We start from the raw sequence: 18,181 nt of genomic DNA on the forward strand, positions 1-18,181 counted from the left end.
GCAATATAATTTCATCATTATCAGTTTCTTAAACTATAAATTGGGGGATGCCTATGTAGCTCAGTTGATTAAGTAAGTGTCTGTCTTCAGCTCAGGTCATGATCCTAGGGTTATGGGATGAGCTCTGTGTTGAGCTCCTTGCTCAGTAGGGAACCTGCTTCTCCCTCTGCCTCTTTCAGCTTGTGCTCATGCTCTCTCTCTTTCTCAAATAAATTAAATATTTTTTAAAAAACTGAAGAAACAAAATATAAACTGTGAATAGCTATACTTGTTGCATCTATGAAAGATAAAAAATACAAATGACATTCTAAAGATGCTTATAATGGAAAAAATCAAGATATAACAATAAAATTAGGATATTTCCATAATATTTCATAAAGGTTATAAAATCTGAAAAAAGCACAATATTGAAAATACGTGAGATGAGATAATTTTAATAATGTTCTTTATATAACTGTGCATAATTTGTTTAAATAACATTTCCACAAAATGTTTTACTGAAATTCAGTTTCTGCATGTATAAAAATCACAGTAATGAACATGTGGAAATACAAGTGACTTATTTGTGAGTTATGAATACATTACTTGAAACTTTTATTTTGAACATTTACATTAAAGTTATTCAAACAGAATTTTATAGCATTTAACTTCCTTCTTATTCTCATGTTGTATCTATCTCCAAAGTGTAGGCACTTAAAAGAATGCATCTATTGTCTACACATTGTACCATGGTAAATTTTTGAATAGTCTTAATAGATTTAACTCTCATTACTTTTTAAAGTCTCTTCTTTCTAGAATTCCTATTGTGTATGTTAGATGACTGATGCTTATTTTCTAAGTCATTGATTTTTTATTATATAATTAGTCAATTTTTCTCTGTATAATATTTTCATTTTGTACTTCAAAACTATTATTGTCAGTTAATCAACTATGATTTCTTTCAGAGATAGGCACAATGCCCATATTTGCCTTGGGCCTTTTCACTAATTCTAAATTTATAATCTGATAAGTTATATCGAGTTATATATTATAAATTGCACCATATATAATATAATATATCAGATTTATACATAAATCTGATGATCAGTTTCACCTTATCCAAGTCGCATAGAAAAAACAAAATTCAAAAGCCAGGGGAAATATTGACTCTCAAACACCTCTTTAGTGGAAGTGAAAAGTCATGAATCAATGGGCATGAACCCAGAGAAGGGTGAAAAATCAGGACCAGTAATGTGGTCAACCACATGATTAGTCTCTGCGAATCTATGTCATAAAGATGGAAAACATTTGTGTGGTGTTTAAGAAAGATTTTGTTTATTTATTTATTTGCGAGAGAGAGCAAAGTCCAGGGGAGGAGCAGAGGGAGAAGAACAAGTAGACACCAAGCTGAACAAGAGGGTTGTGGCGGGGCTTAAACCTATGACCCTGAGAACATGACCTAAGTAAAAATCAAGAGTTGACCACCCAACCAACTGAACACATTTGTGTTTTTAGATAAGAGAAAAATATACTTCACAAGGAATAAGCTAGTTTTCTTAAGATAGAACTGGGTTTTTAATTCATTAAAACATTAATGGTTATTTAAAATGATAATCTTCAGTTTTCAAGAGTTCAATAGGAAGCAGTTGTAGTATTCGTTCTGTAGTTGAATGATTTTAACTGGGCATAATTTGTATGAATTTTAATTTTAAACCTTATATTTCATAGTAATTTTCAGAGATGTATAATGTGTTTAAGGAAATATTAGAAAATAGTAGGAATGAAATAAATACTTAAAAAATAATCAGTACAATATAAATTGATAAATACAGTACTTTCTGCGCTGAATTAAAAGTAATAATGGATTTAGATTACTAACAAAAATGTTAAGGTTTTTTCTAAGATTTTAACCCACTGAGCCACCCAGGCGCCCTTTTCTAAGGTTTTAATGGAACTTAAAACTGTATTTACATCAAAAGTGTTACAGTTTTACTAAAGAAAGCAATATAGGTTATGCCCTTTATCTCAAAACTTTCCAGGATCTTAGGAACTGAATTCATTTTCAATCTGCTTGGATATAGTTTTATTTATCAATATGATTAGGCAAGCCAATAACTTCTGTCCTTCTTTCAATCAAAATCTATAGTGAAGTAAGATACATTAGGATTTCCAGGTGGGGTAAAGATAAAACCATATTGCCTGTGGGAAAATGCTACTTCTCACTTATTTTATATATCATTTTCCTTTAAAGCTAATTCTTTCTGTACTTAATGAATTCCCAATCAACCATATCCAGAAATAACATTAAGTTTTCAAAGTCTCAGAATACGGTCACTACTAGAGTTATTTTGCTGTAGTCTAACGACACACCTTGCAGAGCTGTCACTCCACACACAACATGAGACAAGCTATGTCAGCAAGGACTTTGGACATTATTAAAGAATAGTGCCATCCACAGCATTTCTTTCCTTTCTCTCTGTTTCTCTCTCTCTCCTGCTTGCCTTTTTTTTTTTTTTTTCCTCAAGAGTAGAATCATCAACTTACGACATTCAGGGGTGAACTACTTTTATGCTCTGACTTTGCTCGGAGAATGACTTAAGGCAGCACTACTTGAAATACACTTTGATTTGCTTCAGTGAATGAGAGGAAAGGTCAAGGATCTGCTCTGCACTAGTTGGCCACCCAGAAATATGTTTACTTCAGACTCAAGATTTTTAGGTTGTTCAGCACTCATACAAACTCTAAATAACATGCACAAAGAAAACAAAGCTCTGAGGACTACTGCTTGGTACAGAAAAGCTTAATGACCTCTCAACAGACTCTTAAAAACACAGATGTGTGAGTCGTGATTTAGACCCAAACCATATGAAGAACAGAAAATAATATCAAAGAGAGATTTAGAACATGCATTTTCCCAAGGGTTAGTGATCCAATTACCATTAGAGCTATGTGGAAAGAGACTTTCACTTATCTCTAGACAGTATAATTTGAAATGCCCATTGCAGTTCACTTCATCACATTCACAATATTTCAGAAGCATTGCCTTGTTTATGATCTCTCATGTGACGACATGCAGGATAATATAAAAAGGTCGAAAGCATAAAAATACAATACCACATATTCACTAAAACTGAAAGACAAAGCAACATAGAAAGGCTTATTCTATTAATTTTCTCTTTCATATATCCTTACTTCTTGCCAGGATTTATAAAAGACAGGTTATTCTAAGCTACACTGTGTGTAGCGTATTACACAAATCACCCTCACACCCTCCATGTTAGTGGATGCCACCACCTTCGTAGCTAGGTGGAACTGGAAAGGATTTTGGTGTAAAAGGTGACACACGAGAATAAACTCTCACAATACAGCTGAGAATCATCTCTCTTCAGTTCGTACAAACCAAATTTCAATAAAATTGGAAAGGAAGTTCCAACATTAAGTTTACCCATATTTACAAACTGCAATGTTTTTACATAAAACTTTCCTTCCTAAGTTGACACGTTTCTGCATCGTAGATTAAGTTTCTTTGTTCAGAAGTGAATTATTCTTAGAATGTTAGTCTTCAAGTCCATATTATCATGACTGGGACTCCATTTTCCATTTGAAAGGATGCACTTCTATCAGGTATGCTGTGTAATCTTGTTTTGGCATTGGCCACATTATTATACTCCTTGTACTGAGTACCACTGACCTATACGGAGAAAGGTAGAGAGTGTTTAGTAATCTAATAAGAAAGCTAAGATATATTTGCAACAAATCAAGTATAGCACCATAATGTTTTCATTTTTTCAAGTGAAGTATTTTCTATTAAGCTGAAATTCAAATGAAGAAAACTAATTAACATTTGTCCTTTTTTTCCAAAATGACTTCCTTCTTCAATTATATGCACAATAATATCACCGCCTGGAGTAGGCAGAAGTGGTTAAGATGAAAATATGCTCTATAAAATAACTTTTAAGCATGTTTTGGAAATATGCTTAAATGTCATGTGGAAATGATGAGAAAAAAGGTTAGGTGATCACTCCAGCTTCAGATCGATCAACTTTGTGAAAAGTATGGAGTTCTCTATTCTCTGTGATTCTCTGTGAGTGGTTCTTCTAAATCTCACATTTAGCTAGCATTTCATTTTTAGTGTTTTTCTCTTCTCCATCTATTTACTTTCTCTGAATAAGTACTTCCACTATAAACTCACACACACACACATCCTACAAGGTGTTGTTTCTTTGACGATGAAACACAACATCCTACATACTGATGATTCTACTTATGAGTCCTGAACCCAAACCCCCATGGTTTTTTTCATAACATTTAGTACATTGTTAAATGACTCTTTTTGTCCTATCTTTACAAATAATTTATTTGAATTTCTTCTTCTAAATATATTTTGAATTAGCAGAATTTAGAAAATTAGAATTTTCTCCCTTTGTACTGTCAACACCAAATGTATAACTTAGATTACTAGTATAATCTTTTAAATGTTTTCTAACATTCATTATCATAAAATATCAAACTATTTATAATGTAAGGGATTTTTTTATTATAAATCTTAATAGTGTACAATGCTAAGTCATGTATGTGAGTAAAGGAAAACAACATTCATTATCTTACATTTCTGTAAGGAGAAGTCAATTTTGAGAGAAAATATAAATGGTTCTTTTTACTCATTATCTCTTTTTTATTCCAAATTCTTGATTTCTGAAAATTAATTTTTTCCTCTCTCCTTCCAAATTTCTATGGGAAGTGGTCACAGGTCATAAGCAGCATAGACTTCTCTCTCTCTCTCTCTCTCTCTCTCTCTCATAAATGCCTTTCCTATTGTTTTTCTCTCTGCTTTGTCTATATTGTTATTTGGAGCAATTATATTTGCTACAACAAATAAATCCAAAAATCCTATACAGACCTAAATCTTTGTGATCCATTGGGAACAAATCCATAAATCAAAGAAGAGAATCCCATCTATTTTATGGCTCTTATATCTTCAAAACATTGCACCTAAAATCACCAGGAAAGAGATCAAGAATGAGGAAATTTATGAGGAAAGATTTAACGTGCTAAGTTTATAGGCCTTGTAGTTCCCTTTTTTCACATTCTCTTGACCAAAACCCAGTTATGTGGCCATGTCTTTCTTTTAGTAAAGAAAGCTGAAAAATGTATTCTAACTGTGTTCAGGAAGAAGAAAAAACACATCTTGTAGAAAGCTTGTTAAGCAAATCTGTCTGTGCAGGGTCTGTCTTAATGGATGGTAGTTGGAGAGTGGCAAGCTTCTCTGTCTTAGATTGGGTGAGCAAATCCAATTTATTGGGCAAAGAGTAAGAAAACTTTAGATTCTTATCCAAATCAGTTAATCCACTTCAGTAAAACTAATATCTATCACTATGTTTCTCAATTCTTTCAGAACTAAACAGTCTCCTTAACTCTGGTATGTAAGTGTTATTTGTTTATTTATTTGTTTGTTTGTTTTATTATGTTCAGTTAGCCACTATATAGTACATATTAATTTTTGAAGTACTGTTTAATGATTCGTTAGTTACATATAACACCCAGTGCACATCACAGCATGTGCCTTCCTTAATATCCATCACCCTGTTACCCTCCCACTCTCTCCCCTCTATGACTATTAAATCTTGCTTACATCTCCTGCTTTATGTATCTCCACACACTCTCCCTTGTAAAAACTAGTTTGATTCCTTTACTACATTACTTATACCCCAAATATATGCTAAGATTATTCCTGCCATAGCCACAACTTTTCAGGGTAGGAATTCTTCTCCATTCCCTTTCTTTCTAGCATCTTATCTTTCAGGTTTCTATTCAGACATACTTAGCTTCAGGAAGTCTTATTTGTCTTCTGATACTCTAAGTTAGATGTGCTATTTAGTACTCCAAAACACCCTATTATAATATATGTCACAATGCCTTGTAATGACCTGCGTAATTGTCTGTCATTCTAACAAATCTTAGAATTCAGATCTTGCTTTGAATTGAATTTCTAGTACCTATGTATTAGTTTCTTAGTGCAGAGGTAACAAAATGCCACAAATGATAGCCTAAAGCAATAGAAATCTTTTCTCTCACAATTCTGGAGCCACAAAGTCTAATATCAAAGTGTTGACAGGCTTATGCTCCCTCTGCAGTCTCCAGGGAAGGGTTGGTCCCACACTTCTTTCCTAGCTTCTGCCTGTTGCAGCCATCTTTGATGTTCTTTGGCTTGTAGATGGATCACTGCAATCTCTGCTTCCATATTCAGCTCTGGTTCTCCCTCCTGTGCCTGTATCTTCATATAGCCTTCTTATGAGGACATGAGTCATTGGATTTAGGGCCACCCAAATTCAGTATGACTTCATTTTAACAGAAAAGTCAAATGAGAGAGGCCAAACACAATCTGTTAATGTCGATCAAATCACCTTAAATTCTTCATGGTCATCACAATAATTGAATGGCTAGCAAATACTCATTTTGTTTTATATTCTCTTATTTAACTATTTTTAATAGATACAATTCCATATCAAAAATGATAAGAATATATAATACTTTGTATATTTTATGCAAACTGTTTTTTATCTCCTTTGTGAAACCGTTCATTACCTAATATGTAACTGAATTGAGAATATGTGTTAGTTATGAAATATATTATGGTATTTCCCATTACAAATGCTAAAAAGGTATCTTTATTAAAAAACGCTACGATTGCTTTACAAAAATAGCATGAAACAGTTAAATATAATACGATTTGAGAAACCACATTGTTAGATATCATGAAACGTGAGCAAAGTCATGAAATTTAATGCAGATTCACATGAACATATTTTTATTTTCAAATTTGTTGTTTGACAAGGAAATAGGAAATAATAAAAGTGAGTCAGTAAGTCACTTTTGTCAAGCCTCTAGAAAATGCTCAAAGTCCAGTACTTTTTCACTCACTCTCCCAATACCAGAACCTGACTTTTTTCCTGAGAGACCATATTTAACTCTGATATTATCTCTGATTTCTCCTCTTCCTCTCTTTACTGAATAAGTCATATCACATGCTTACTCTTGTACTGCATATCTAAAACTACTATCCTGACCTTCCATTACTCAGAGTACTCAAGAATCCTGTGCAACTCCCTTGAGCCCTGGCAAGGATCAGAGCATTTCCTTTTCTGATTTACCTTGCATGCTGCAACCCCTTGCAAATAGGCTATAGTCAGGTTTTAGTCTCTAAATTGAACACAATTTAATTTAACAGGTAAATCCCTAAATGCTATATAGACTTTTATCGTTGTATCTCATTGGGCTGACTGCTCATAAATCAGGGACCCAGACTTCTTCACTTTGTAGAATTGAATATAACTTTTTTTGTAATATCAATACCCAATTTGGTAACATTATTTTGCAAATTCACAATTATCAAATGCAGTGCAGTGACAAAAAGAACTGTTAATACTTAAAGAGTAAGAACCAACTCTCAGTGAATCTCTTGGAGAGATTTAAGAAAACTGTGAATATATGTTCCATGTAAAACAGTGTATCAGGAGAAAGAGAGATAGAGATAAAGTTTTATTTTCTTCCATACTATATAATAAATATTTTAATTTTCTGAAAAGAAGAAAACATTTAGAAAATAGACACACTGGATTCTTTGATTAATATTATAAAAGAAGAAAGCCACAACCACAGAAAAATCAAGGAGTTACTCATGGAGACATACATATATATCATATATGGATATATCATATCCATATGATATATGTATATCATATATATCACTAATGGAGATCCATTTAATAGATTCTAAGAAGATTAGGGAGAAAACATTCAAAACTGAATTTAGACATTAAGGATAATCTATTCGAGCCACAAATGAACTATCATAAGACCAGGAGAGCAATTTCAAATTATAAATAAAGTTTTATTTGTGAGGTACAAAATCATGATGGCTTAAAACTAAGAAGACAATTCATGGCTAAGGTCTTCACCAATGGTCATTGAACAAGGATTTGAAGCTAGGCACAGAACATGTTTCCGTTTAGTTTTTTTTTTTTTTTAATAGCTTAATTTGTTTATATTAAAAATGCTAATTACTAAGGAATATATAGCTTATTTCACAAAATAGATTCAATTATTCTTTTCTAATCCCTTGTTGTCCATATGAAATTCTTGGTTTGCTGATTTTTTAAAAATATTGCTTATAGCAATGTACGACCTGAATAATAGACATTTGAAAACAAGAATCTATATATTGGCCAATTGCTGGTTATGTTAGTTAAAGAGAATGCTTAAAAAAAAGTTCATAATGGTGTACTTCTCACAATTATACTGTTAATATCTTCAAATAATATTTTATCACTCAGAAAGTAACTTTGTCATAAATAGAAAGTGATTAAATCTCACATATTATATATATTTGATGTTGGGTTTTCTTCAAGATAAGAAAATATTCAGGACCCTATTCACAGAAGTATAAACACAAACCTGTATATAGTCATAATTATTCTGAAGACTAAGCATGGTGCTCTGGGTCTCTCTGGAAGATTTAAGAAATAGTAAAAGATTTTTTATATATTCAGAGGTACACAGGAAGAAAGGATTCTGATAATTTTTTTTACTCATCTTTCTGTTTCTCTTCTTTTTCCTTGAAGAAACCAGGGGCTCTGAATCTTGACAGGAATCTCATAAAAACAGTTGTTGTCAGTGTTTATATTAAAAAAAAAAAATACCATGATTCAGCTGATCTGTAGGTATGGTGAGGATGGGAAGTTCTATCCCAGACTTTTCCTATACAATGGAGATTATGCAGTCTCTGTAGCTAAAGCATCTGGGGGCTGAGCTCTCATCTCTTCATGTTCCCTCATGCAGAAGATGGTTTGCCAAGATCTTGGAAAAATTCCTCTTCCAATGGCTAGTCAATGTGTAGTGCAAATCTCCAGCTCTCTTGGGCAATCTCCAAAAGCCCACCCAGATTCAGAGCTTCCAAAGGAATCTCTTGTGTCATAGGCTGAAATTTCACTGTGAATAAGTTTCGTATCTGCCCAGCCCTACATTCTCACTCTTTTACAGATATTGCCCCAATAAATCTCTGCATGAAAATTTTGAGCTCAGAGTCTGCTTCAGGAGTTCTCAACTTAAAGTAAGCTTGAAACTGAAAACAACTTGAATGTCCATTGAGAGAACAGAGAGGATCAGAGTGTCAGGTTACACTTTCATGAATTAGAGATCTTACTTTAAGCTTTATCATTATTTCAAGAATACAAAGAATCAAGATGTAGAAACAAGGAAGGCAGAAATTCAGGATCTCCTGCAAGATTTCCTAGGCTCTTTTTTCTAGTGTCAGACATACTCAGGCTTTAGAAAACACATGACATTTCTAAGTTACACAAACATAGTCATTTAGGTCATGGAACATCTACATTTTTTGTGAGGATAGTTTTAAAGCCATGTGACATTGTCAGGGGAGCCATGTTTTATAAATCCATAGACCTCAGATGTGTTAACAGTAAGCAATCCTAGATAATCTGGAACAATCATTAAAAACATTCATAGATAAGAATTCTTTTGCCAGGGAAAAAGAAATTTGGACTTTTTGCCAAGAGATCTATCATTGTTACATTTATAAGATTAGACAGGGACATGTGTCTTCTTCTTTTTCAGGAGAAAGAGAGAGAACACACCACAAACCTGATTCTTAACTCCTTAATCTATAGTTATTGCCAGAGTAAATTAATAAATTGTGATATAGTCACAAAATTGATTCTCAAGGAGTAAAGAAAATTAATAAAATACAACTATATCAACAACATAGATGAAACTCCTAAGTATAATAATAGATAAAAGAAACATGACACACATAATATATACTGATTTATTCCATTTATCTATATATTTTAAACACAGGCAAACTTAACTATACTGTAGTGGTTAATATGGTACTACCCATGGAAAGATTAAATGTAATGATTGGGAAGGAGTACAAAGAGCTTTTGTGACGTTGTTTCATGATGTAGGTGTGGCTATTCCATGACTTTTCATTTTGTATATTTGTGTTTGGTCAATTTTCCTTTTTTAAAGAAATGGAAATATTAAAAGCATTCATAGGCTATGATTAGAAAGTTAACCTTTAATAAAACTATTTTAACAATTATTTAACCTTAAAAATAATTTCAAGCTTAGGGAATTTTGCAAGGGTTTTTTTTGCATAATATTCAAGAAATAGCTAATCTCTATATCAAGAAATCTCTTCCAGAAAATTGAAAAACAAACAAACAAATAGAATGATCACAAGAATATATTTATATACAATTTAACTTACATATAAACATTAAATATAATTAAGAAAATATGTGAACATGATTTTTAAACATTGATAAAAAAATCTATCTTAAAAATAAAAATTGGCAAATTGAAATGAAAATTCAAAATAGCTCTCTTGTACATATATACCTATATACACATGTGACTAATGATAAGTACACATGACATATATTTGCATATATACAATCAAAGTTTATGGTAAGAATCTGTATGTATTTATAATGATTAAGTATAAGCATGTTGATAAAGATAAATTAGGGAGAGTAGAAACAAACTTGGTTGTATACTAAAACTTGGTATATAACAGTCAAAAATGTTGCTGAAGGTGTTTCTGAAATGTTTGTATTCTGTAAGACCATCACATCTTTATTAATTTCTAGAAAAAATGGATTGTCATACTTGGGAAATGCAATGTTTAAAATCTTTAAAAAATACACGTGGTCCTCAAATTGTGAAGTCAGCAAACACTTTCTGAAAAAGGGCGAAAGAGATATTTTAGGGTTTAAGGATCAAAAAAGAAGATGGGGTATCATGAACTATTGAATACTTTTTGCAATAAACATCTGCTAATGAGAGTAATGGGATTTCTTTTTCTCTTTTTTTTTTCATTTTCTTTTATTTGTTTGTTTGCTTCATTGAGTTTCAAAGTTTGTGTTCCATATGGTCAAAATCTTTTGTAAATGTTTACCTGTTAATGTTATTCTGTGATGAGATTTTGTGTATTTCCTCTTTAAAAAACCTTTTTTATGGAGATAAGTAATGCCAAATGCTAGTATCATTCCACAAGTATATGCCTCTAATTGGTCATATTTTTAGAGCCCTATTAGAATAGCTTCTTGAAAAAAAAAAAAAAAGAATAGCTTCTTGATATTTGTGTTTTATGATGTCATTACGTGTAAGCACTTCTAATCAAAGGTTATAGGGTCATTTCTCCATTTTATAATTAAAGGCATCTTGAAATATAGAAATATCCTTTGTACTTTTGTTGAAGTTTGACAAACACTGCTGGAATGGTAGTTTGAGCTCACCTGAAAAGATGTGTGCACCTGCAGATTTTGCTTGTTTAGCTGTTGACACCACAGTGTGTAAAGCAGCTTGACATTACTCATGGTTCAAAGAATGTTAAGAGTCATCCAAAGTTATTTTGACATATTTCTGTTTCCTCTACAAGTACTGTTTGGTCTTTGGGTTAATGAAGAAACATGACCAAGTGTGCAGCAGCAGCTAATTTTTAAAGCTATTCAGTGTTTTATAATATTGGCTGAGGGAAGTTTTTTTTCAGAAAAAAAATTTTCATCCTTGGTATGAAGCAAATTTGAAGTGATTATGCTATCATTAGAAATATATTCTGGAAGGTTTCAAATACTAGATTATTTCCGTTTTCATGGGAAGAAAGAGTGTATTATTCTAAACAGCAAAAGTTTCTATTCACTGAATGATTTTACTGTTTGTGTAAATTACGTGCTAGTCAAAAATAGGAAATTGACTACCCTTGCACAGGAGTGAGAATGACATCAGGTGGAACAACTTATTATCTATTACAGATGAGTGATTTTATTTTGGCAATAGTATCAACAGGAAAAAGATAGCTGCATTCTGAATGGACTGTTGTTTATTTGGCCCTACTTAAGAGTAAAATTTCAGATTCTAAAGAAAACATTGAAAGATGACAGGGAGCATTACCCAAAAGGTCTGGTCTACTTAAAGCAGTAATGGATTACTTTATGAAAACTTATAGGAAAAATAGTTATTTTCCTACAAATCTAATTTACTACTGCTTTAAAAAAAGAAGAAAGAAAGAAAGAAAGATGAGAGGGAAACAATATCACCAAAGGAGCTAAAAAAGATGTTTTGTTGTTGTTATATGGAAAATAGGATTGCCTCAGATAATATAATTTAAAAATAATAATAATAGTATGATTATTCTACTTGTTTAGTTAACCAATGGAGATTTACTGATTTTTGAATTAACTTAGGAGATTTAAGTTAAACAACTATATAGCATATTAGTAACAATATTTGATATTGCATTAGGTAAATACATAATATTCCCCAGACTTCTTGTTTTTACCTGAATATTTGTGTTTTCTCTCTCCAAAATTAATCACAAATCTCTATCTTAATACTAATACTACATACATTATCACTTAATTATTCATCGTAATTATTTGAAAATTTTTTCCAAACATTTGCAACATCTAACATTGGCAAAGGATAGCTGTCTAATATATAGGTAAAAATTTGAAATAGATACAAAACAGAAGTAAATCCAATAAAAGTTGAGCAAAGGATATATATATGTAATTGATAGAAAGTGAAATCTGAATAACTAAACATACAAGCAGGTGATCACCTCACTGGTAGACAGCAAAATGCAAGGTAAAATAAAAAATAAAACCCAGTTTGGTTTGTGGAAAGGAATGAAGAATTCTCATTCTATTAAATTAATAACATAGTTAAGAACATCAATAAAATATAGCAATGTTACGCTCTTAGAATTTTTGCAAAATTGTTACCTAAATCTGGGAAGAGTTATTTCTAAGATTTCTGCTCTTGGTGGGATAATATAAAATAAATGATGAAGTTGATTATTATTGTCCGATTAAGAAGTAATATCAAGGTCTTTGCTTTTTTTTTTTTCTCTCTACTATGCATAAGACTTGCCCTATGTCTGCTTTCTAATATATGAAAGATAACCAAGTATATAGGTGCTGATAAACACACACAGAGACTCTTCAAAGGCACTTTACTTAGAGAGGGTATATAAAATCACTGATGTACATTTATTTACACTTCTTCTGAGCATAGTTTTCTCCTCATTGTCATCAAATTACTCTGTAACTGGTCATTTCTGATCAGCAGCTTTCTTAGTTACTGCTGTTATCTGCAAACTGCAATCATGGTAATCGGATTTAAGATTTGGAAAACCTGACAATACAGCAACGCTGCAACATGCGTCCAGGGCAATACCGTGTTTACTTGAGTCTTAATGGTAAATGTTTGCATTCTGGATTTGTTTTTATTTAAAAGCTAATATTTATGTATTATGGAAAAAGTATCAGACATTAGAGGAAACCCATTCACAATTGCTTTTGTATTATCCGAATAATGTTTTATTGTGTACCGAGGAAGGCACCATTGCATATTACCAAATTTAGGTGGCAACTCTTCATTATTGCCATAAATGTGGAAAAGAGCATCTAACCTAATAAGAATAAGCCTATCAGGGCAGGATTAACAGCTACTGAGTGATCTCTAGAAATTTAAGATCACGGTCACCCAACCAGGGCTCTCATCCTGTGCTAGTCTCTGCATTTCCCTCATTTGAAAAGTCACCACCATCTTCACCTTTTTTTTTTTTTTTACAGTTTTTAGTTACCTTCACCTTTATATACAAATTATTTTACAAATTCATGATTACCCAAAAATCACCTCAACCTCAACTCAGAAAATGTCTTTAAACCAGCTTGTTTTTATTAAAATCTTGCCACTTCCATAAGAAATTTACTTAGGTAAATTTATTTTAGTAACTAGGTAACTTTATTTTAAAACCAGGTAACTTTATTTTAAAACCAAATTATAGCAGATTATCATAGGAAGACCGTGATCTTTCCGACATATCGATTATCGCAATTATTCAGTCTGTGGCTCATTAACATAAATGTGTGGCTGATCTTACAGTTTTAATATTATATGCACCCTTATAACTAGTGAGTACTTTTTAACTTTTCATCTTTACAATTATGTGTGGTCTTTATTGAGAATACTGCTTTTGCTGGTACTGATTTCTATTTTATAATGTTCTACACTTTGCTTATCAGAGAAGAAAATCAAGATGAATTTTAAATACTCATAAATATTGAAATTTACTTCTAGGTTAGTTGAAAATAAGGGAGGTGGGACAAGGGAAGAAAGTGTGATGGCATGTGAAGGAGGGCCCAGACAGAGGAGAGAACGGCAGGACCCTGCCCCCACATCCTGCTCCCTTGACCCAAGCTTCTCTCAAAATTCATTCCCCTTGGACTGACGATGAAGGTATTCAATAATCCGATATGATTAAGCTGGAAAATGACTTTTGGTTATGTTCCCACTCACGTTGCTCACAGAATTGTCTTGAAAAGACTGGTGGATGTTGTGGGGTGTTTTTGTGGGTGTTTTGTGTTGTTCAGTACTGACTGCCCTATTTTGTTTTGTTTTTAGAGAGAGATTTTGTTCTGATATATTGCTGTTCCTCAATATCTGAGAAGAAATTTATAGTTCAGAGAAAACAAATTTATAGCTCTGAGAGAAATATCAAAGCTTAAAAGGTTACAGACAATATTTGCTATCAGAGGGCAACGGGAATGTTGGAACTGTGGTGTCTAATTATAAAGCGCAGACAGGGAATCAGCTCTCAGCCAGGTCCTTCCTGATGGAGGAGGAGATGCCCTGAGCTAAGACGAGCTCCAGCTCCAGGCTTTGTTGTGGGCAGAGCTGGCCCCAGGAAAGCAGCAGGTCTCAGGCTTACCTGACAGCTTCTGTTTCCTGGATATAACACTGTTTCCTCTTGATTTTTGGATTTAAAATGTGAAGGCCCCACAGGGGGGGATGACTTCACCTTTTTTTCTGTTCCAGTCTAAGCTGGCCACCTCCTCCACTCCTTTACCTTGGTATCCCATGAAAAACACCTGCTGTCCCTTTCTCCCTTTCCCCAAACCCTCAAAGATTTTCCATCTTTGGATAAAGCAGCAAAAATGCTCACCTATTTTCTAAAGCAGGAGAAGAAAATTAGAAGAGGAAAAACAAAGCCCATTATTCCCTTATTATTTGAATCCCTTCTTTTAAATCGCTAATTGTGTTCTTTGGGAAGTAACTGTCCTATTAAGGCAGCGAAGTAAAGGTCACCAAGTTCATTTCTAAATCCCACCAATCCTTCACTGTCTGAAAGGGACAGGTCACAATGATAGCAAAGGACTTTGCCCTATAAAAAGTAACATAGGGGCCATCAGAGGATCCAGGCAGCCCCACCTCATATTTATATTCTCGGGTGTTGCTTTTGACAATACAATGAGACCCTTCCAGATGTTTAAGATGTTTACTAGCTACTCAGCATTTAACTTAGTCCTTACCCTGCCCTGTCTGAAACTGCAGATAGCAGCCTCTTTTATTTATTTATTTTTTTAAAGATTTTATTTATTTATTTGACAGAGAGACCCACAAGCAGGCAGAGAGGCAGGCAGAGAGAGAGGGGGAAGCAGGCTCCCCGCTGAGCAGAGAGCCCGATGTGGGGCTGGATCCCAGGACCCTGAGATCCTGACCTGAGTCAAGGCAGAGGCTTTAACCCACTGAACCACCCAGGCGCCCCAAGCAGCCTCTTTTAATGCTAGAGTGGGAGTCGAGCAACTTTTTCTTTCTCTCTCTCGAGGATGACCTATCTTTCAGTATCACAGCTACACGGGAAAGCTTCGACTAGGCGACTGTGCATAAAAAAACATTTCCAGGCTTCCCCTGTTCTTGCAAACTGGGTCACTATCAATCATTTTGAAGGTTAAGTTCTTCTGAATCGTGTAGATGAGGTGAAACAAATTCAGCTTTTTTTTTTTTTCTTTTCCTGCATTGAATTGAATTAAAATTCAGACCTAACTACATAAGCTATGGTAAAATAATTTTTATATCTTGGGCTCACATAATATTTCAAGAGTTCTTATATTGTTACTTCGCAGACTGAGTCAGCTTGAAAACCTACCCCTATCAGATATAATTAACGTGCACACCCTTGTTTATGAGTCTGCCCCTTAATATAGCTTTCTTCGGCTGCCTTACTCTCCCCAAAGTGAAGAGACGCCAACATGACTAAGATAAACTATCCACACCATTCATTCCTCCTGTAGTTTACATCTGTTGAATGGTTACTAAGCTAAGTGAAAAGCATGGGGGGCAAAAGAAAGTCTTAAAAGTGACTTTGAAGAAGAACCTGATAAGTACGCATAGCATTATGCACTCTCTCTCTCTGCTGGAATGTTCCTTAGAAGTAATGATAAGCAAAGAAATAAGCTTAGCATTTCAGATCAGATGTAGCAGATTTAAAAATTATAAACGTAGGGCATTTTACTTTAAAAAGTATTATCTTTATCATTATTATTAATATAAGATTTCTTATCTGTAACCAATTAATGCAAATTCACTGATACATTTTTTTGTACAGCACCATATAAATGATAAAAATATCAAATATGCTAATAAACTTGTCCAAAGTGAGAAGGTATAAAAGATTACAAGTTTCTCTATTATTTACCATTAACTGTAAGGCATAAAAGCAAGATTACCATCTGTGAATATTCCTAACATTATGCTAATAAAACAATTAAAATATTAGTAAGAACAAAATTCTAAATGGGGCTATGGTTTATTTGAATTATTACCATAGTATAATATTTGTTTTCTTTATTCAGTGGTTATCAGCCTTATAAAACTCCACAATTGGAACTTTCAATCACCATAACTGGAAGAGTTAGATAATGCCCAAGCACATTTCTATAAAATCATCCAATAAAGAATTTAAAATAGGTTAATGCATAAAAATTTATAGTAATAATTTCTTCTCCACATACTTTTCTCATGGTCCTAGCACTAGATGCAAATATACTTAATATATAATTCTAAAAAACCCTTTGCTAAAAATGGTGGTATCCGTGTTTGCCATTTACTTGTGACAGAACACAGGTTTTATATTTATGTCTATGTTTTATTTTTATTTTTTTTTCCAATTTATTTATTTTCAGAAAAACAGTATTCATTATTTTTTCACCACACCCAGTGCTCCATGCAAGCCGTGCCCTCTATAATACCCACCACCTGGTACCCCAACCTTCCACACACCCCCCGCCCCTTATATTTATGTCTATGTTTTTAAAAAAACATTAAAACTGTAACTCACAAGGTAGTCCCAAAAACATCTTTATTGCAATTTAAGATACAGAATAGCTAGAGTAAGTGACCATTTCTTTTCTTAAAATATTTAAAGCCATGAAACATTTCCTGCTGTAACAACTTTGAATTATTTTGTAATAGTTGTAACTTCTAAAAGGACATATAATTTTTTCCCATCCTCTATCTCTGTACTCCGGCCTAAGAAAAAATAATAAATTACACTTGCCAAATTTTGTTACATTTCTGCTTACCTTTCTATTTAATAAATGTTTCCCCATATTTTGTCTTAGATGAGGAGTTTTTAATCTAAATATTATATATTTTTTAAATGGCCATAATAACTAAGGAAGTGGATCTGAAATAATGCAATTTCAATAAAGTTGACAAACAAAGAAAATAGAGTAGGAAAAAGAGAGTTATATGCACATAGTAGTACATATATTTGTGTGTGTGTGTGTGTGTGTGTGTATTTTGATCATTTGGTTTTGAGGCAGAAGGCTATTCCAGTATCCCACATTTCATCCTATTTGTTTTATGTTTATGTTTACATGGGTGGTTTTGTCCATGTATGTAGTTTCATAATATTATTATCTTCTTGACTTCATTCCGGATAAAGAAAAAAGCAGGGCAAATTATACTTAATATTTCAATTTAAATTATCCAGGCATTTCCATACTAGCAGAAGATTCAAAAGAAATAGTAGGGCACCTAGAACTCTCAGAAATAATTAAATAAGTCAAAACAGTATTATGTCTACTGGTGATTTTCCCAACATGAGAAGTAAATTTTAAAGGTGTGGTGGTTGTGTGCCAAGATATTTTTGGTTTGTGTAACCAAAATGGAAGTTAAGCTTCATTTACATATCTAAAACTGCCACTTAGTCAATCTCATTAACATATTATAGGAACAATGTGGATAGAAAAAGTCAGGACTGTAGTTTTTTTGTATGTTTGTTTGGTTGTTTGTTTAAGATTTGTTTATTTATTTGACAGAGGGAACAAGT

Source organism: Neovison vison, chromosome 1, assembly GCF_020171115.1.
Source record: "Neovison vison isolate M4711 chromosome 1, ASM_NN_V1, whole genome shotgun sequence".
Classification (NCBI taxonomy): domain Eukaryota; kingdom Metazoa; phylum Chordata; class Mammalia; order Carnivora; family Mustelidae; genus Neogale; species Neogale vison.